The following is a 5,065-nucleotide window of genomic DNA, read 5'->3' on the forward strand; positions in this document are numbered from 1 at the left end:
CCTATAATCTCTGGCATTTTATTAGTTTTGATTTGAAAACTTCTTATCTTTTGAGTTCTGTTTGTACTTTTCCCCTTTCCATTGGGAACAATAAGAGCGCGGTGGAGACTCTGGTTTTGTTGACGTCTAGCTTATCCATAGCTTTATGGTCATGAATTTACCGCTACAGGATTGGACTACTCTCAACTTGTGAGAGGAACCAGGATAGTTGTTGTGTGTTCTTGCTTTTAGTTTCCTGTTTTCTGATCTTAATATTCTGCTTCTATCAAATGTGCAACTCTAAGTCAGATTCTAGTTCAGAATTTGGTAAGAACCTTCAGAAGCTAATCAAGTTTTCTGAGTCAGACTTTAAACTAAGTATTCATAATCTGGTTGAGAAATATCATAAGTAGAAGAAGAAAAATCTTAAGTAGAAAAAGCTAACACAATTTAACCCTCCCCCCTTCTTGTGTTTTTCTCATCTTAAGTTGGCATTTGAGCAAGGTTTGTGCTAAACACTTAACAGTGGTACAAAAAAGATCCTGAGAAAAACACTTTCCTTATCTTAAATGATTTTGAAGATGAATCAGATCACTATGTTGATGGTATTTCTAGTCCACGACCTACTCCTCTTCGTTATATTAACTATGATTATAGTACATCTGAAAAGAACAACTATGTTGCTAGACCTCCAACATTCAGTGGAGACTCTACTGAATTTAAATGGTGGAAAAGCAAGATGTACACACATATCATAAGTCTTTATGATGATTTATGGGACATTATTGAAGATGTCACTGATATTCATATGAATGGATTAGGAATGGCAGCTAATAGAAAAACTATCACACCTGCTAGGAAGAAGATTTACAGAAAACATCACAAAGTGAAAGGCATTCTTGTAGATGATTTGCCTCACTGTGATTACATAAAGATCATTGACAAGTCTACTACCAAAAATATTTTTGAATCTTTATGTGCTACTTATGAAGGAAACTAACAAGTTAAACAAGCCAAAGTTAATCTTCTAGTTCAGCAATATGAGCTTTTCAAAATGAAAGAGGATGAAAACATTGAAACTATGTTCTCAAGGTTTCAAGTTCTTGTGTTTGGATTTCAAGTCTTGAACAAAAGATATAACACCTCTGATCATGTCAAGAAGATTCTTAGGAGTCTTCTTAGCAGATACAGACCCAAGGTGACAACTATTCAGGAAGCTAAAGACCTTAACATTATTAGTTTTGAATATCTGATCAGTAATTTCCAAATCCATGAGTTAGAACTCAATGGAGACGAAGAACCAATAAATAAATTAAAGTCTTTGGCTTTGAAATTTGTTGGAAGGTCTGTCAAATCTTCACAGATTTTGGAGCATAAAGAGGCAACTCATGCTGAAGATTCAGATGATGATGAAATGGCTTTCATCATAAAGTGATCTCAGTATCTTGCTAACAAGAACAAAATATTCTCTGGTAGAAGATGTGGCTTTAGAGGAACAATCTCCAAAGTTAACAAATATGATCAAAAAGGCATGCTTCCAGAAGAACAAGTTTAAGAAAAGTCTCATGGCAATATGGAATGAACTTGATAATGAAGAAGAATTTGACAAGAATGAAGAAGAAACCAATCTAACTTTGATGTCTTCAACATTCTCATACACAGAATCAAAAGCTAGTTTTAACTCAAACTCAGAGGATGAAGATGAGGTATTCTCCAAACTCTTTAGATCTGATTTAATTACCTTCTGTCAAAACCTTATGGGTCGATGTCAAGAGAAAGCCAGACATATGAAAACTATACAAAAGCAACATGGTCTTATGAAAGATGAATTAAATTTCTCTAAAAATAAGATTGAAAAATTAGAAAGAGAATATATTGCTTTAGTAAAGGATATGTTTGACAAACCCCTTGATGAGTATGAAATGGATTTTCAAGAGTTTGTCATAATTGGCTTCAACAGAACCAAACTTGCATCCATGATTTATGGTATAAGTAAAAGAAAAGGATAAGGTTTAGTTACTCTAGAAAATCTTTTAATCCAAGGTCTTAAACCTTGAGTAAACCAACAAAACCTTCCTTTTCAAGCTCTGCTAAAAAAGGTTGTACTCTCATTTTGTACCTGCTGATAAAAAGGTTTTGAACCAATCATAACCTATAACTAAATAATCATAAGTTCTAAAGATATCAGAACCAATGATTCTTAAGTCAAATGTTCTAAAAGAATCAAAACCCAAGACCTCAAAGTCAAAGGTTCTGAAAAGATAGAATCTAAGACAACAAGTTACAAGGTTTTAAAAGGTCCAGAACCTAAGGCTATGATTCATTCAAGACAATAAATTTTAAATATAAAGTCTTGAATGATCCAAATCTTTATTACAATGGTAAGGCTCAAAATAAGAGGAAGCCCATTAAAACTAACCCCAAAGGACCCATAAGAGTATCGGTACCAAAAGGTGAAATTATGTTTGTTGTAGATATGCTAAAAGGGAAGAACAAAGCAATGACTTTAGTTCTAGGACAATGGATGATTACAACATATAACAAAATAAAGTCTATGTTCCAAATCCTAACTCAGAAGGAGGAAGAAAATATGGAGTTTGGAAGAAACCACTAAGGAAATATTACTGGTACTGGGAAGATTGAAGTTGATTAATCAAATGTTGGTGCTTCAAATGCTTAACCAAGCTCAGAAGCTCATCCAGTTGAAATGGTCTTTGAAAAGACTCATGATGGTTACCAGAAGAGCATTGTTGGAACAAAGTGGTTCCTCAAGAACAATCTTATTAGCATATCAGTAGTTGCACAAAGAAAGGTATGCCAATTTCTTTGTTTTTACTCAATAGTTTCCAAACTTGATATTCTAATATCAGTTAGTAGAATTTTATATAAATATGAAAGTATAATTACACTTCACTTCTATAATACCACTGCTATCTAATTTGTAAAGAATCTTATTCTATCTCAGAATAAAGCACCTTAAAAATATTTTAAAAATTATGTGCTTGCATCTAATTGGAGAATTAGAGTCTGATAATGATCAGAAGCTACTATGATCGGAAGCTCTAAGGTAGCCTATGGTGAATAGTAGCCTCTGAAGTATCTCAGCCTCTAAAGCTCAGAATAAGACTAATTTCCTCTGATAAGCGCACAAGTGGAAAACCTTTTCATCTGCATCTATCACTTGTACACTTATGTGTCATGAATATGAAACGTCTTCTGACACGTGGTTTATAACTGCTGGGTAAAAACTTTCAGATTATGATGATTTGTCTTAAAAGTTATACATCCCGCCTCCTTAGTCTTTAAGTTTTTTTCTGATCAAAAAATTGTCTTTCACTCAAAAGATGCTACTTAATCAGACTCACACACTTCTCTCTCACTTTCCTCACTTTTATTTCTCAAGCCTTCTCTGAAAACTACCCATTTCAAAAGAAACCTTAAAACCCCTTTTGCAATGGCTTAAGCATTTTGTGAACAAGCACCCATGAATGTTGAACCTTGTAAAAGTCTCCATATCAAACCTAGAAATATAGATATTATCAACGAGAATCTGAAACTCATTATGGAGCAGGTTCCTTATTTTGATTACTTCAGTATGAATGGTTACCCCCTTTGGAATTTCTTCAAAGTGTGAGAATGGGGTTCATTCTTTGATATGTTGAATGGACCAACCTATCCCCATATGGTCAAGGAATTTTGGGCTAGAGCTGAAGTATATGATAAGTTTGTTCCTTCTATTGAAGAAAAGGAGAAGGTTGTTGGAGACAATTCTTTGAGAGGGAAGAGGAGAAAGGAAATGGGACTAAAAGAGTTTGACGAAGTGGAAATAAGGTATGCTATGATGGGAGTTGATGTCACCATCACTCAAAAAATAATTTCCAAGCTCATTGGTGTGTCATCTATGGGAAGGTGCACTCTGAACACCAAGGAGTAGTCCAGAAGTTGATGTCATCCAAACAAGGTTGTTTAAGTTGTTATAAAATACATCATCCTCTCCAGACTTTGGAAAGGTGAAGATCATGAAGACTCCTTACAAGCTTCTATTCAAGATCCTTATAGGGTGTCTGATTCCTAGAGAAGGTAACACTGATCAAATATCTTGGGATCATAGACACTTCATCTAGTATTTGGTCAATGAAGAGAATATCAATATGCCTAGATACATATTTCATCATATGTATGAAGATATCAAGGAGAGAAAGGAGCATAAAAATAAGAATGTATCTTATGCCAGATTCCTGTCTAAACTGTTTCACTAGGGCCGTCTGATTAACTCTCTGAGAAAAATTCATGGGAACATTCTCTTTGCTAAACTTCTGGCTAACATGAAGCTTTTGAAGAGGAATGAAGTGGTGATATCAGAAGAACCTCTCAGAGTAAGAAGTATAAAATTTTCATATCTTGAGGATTATCCAGTAATTACCAAGCATGATAATCCTGAGGTAATTATGGAATTCATCAAGATAGCCAGAAAAAAAGCTGGTGTTGTTTTGACGTTTAAGGACTTATCAAAAGAACCAATAGATGCGTACAAACCTTCTAAGAAAATAAAATAGGTTTCTTTTGATGCTCAAAAGTTAGTTCAGAAGCCTCCTAAGAAGAAGGTTGTACAACATAAGGAGATTCAGAGGGGGATTGAAGAGGTAGTCTCCTCCATTGTCTTGATGTCCACTAAGAAAGAAGTGGAAAGACTCCTCATAAGACATCTTCATCTTCTGTCACCATTTATTAACCTGTGAAGAAGAGGAAATTAATAAATATGATTCTTCCTTATGAAATAGCAAAGGAAGAGGAAGAAGAGGAAACTGAGGTACCTTTTGTCAGGAAGACAAAGGTTATAGATGGTGCAGCTCAGAAGGTTGAAGATGGAGCCATTCAGAGGGGAGCACAATTGATTTTCTATGCTCTGTTGGACCATGCAAATGAAATACCTACAAATTCTGAAGCTCGGTTTGAAGAAGTTGTTGTTGTAGGAGATGTTCTAAAGACCATTGAAGTTTAAGCTGTTGAAGCTATAGCTGGGTTGAAGACTACTAAGGGTGCTTCTGTAGCTGAAGCTTCTAGTGTGCTAGAAGAAGTTGTATCA

Source organism: Lathyrus oleraceus, chromosome 6 (genome assembly GCF_024323335.1).
Source record: "Lathyrus oleraceus cultivar Zhongwan6 chromosome 6, CAAS_Psat_ZW6_1.0, whole genome shotgun sequence".
NCBI classification, from domain to species: domain Eukaryota; kingdom Viridiplantae; phylum Streptophyta; class Magnoliopsida; order Fabales; family Fabaceae; genus Lathyrus; species Lathyrus oleraceus.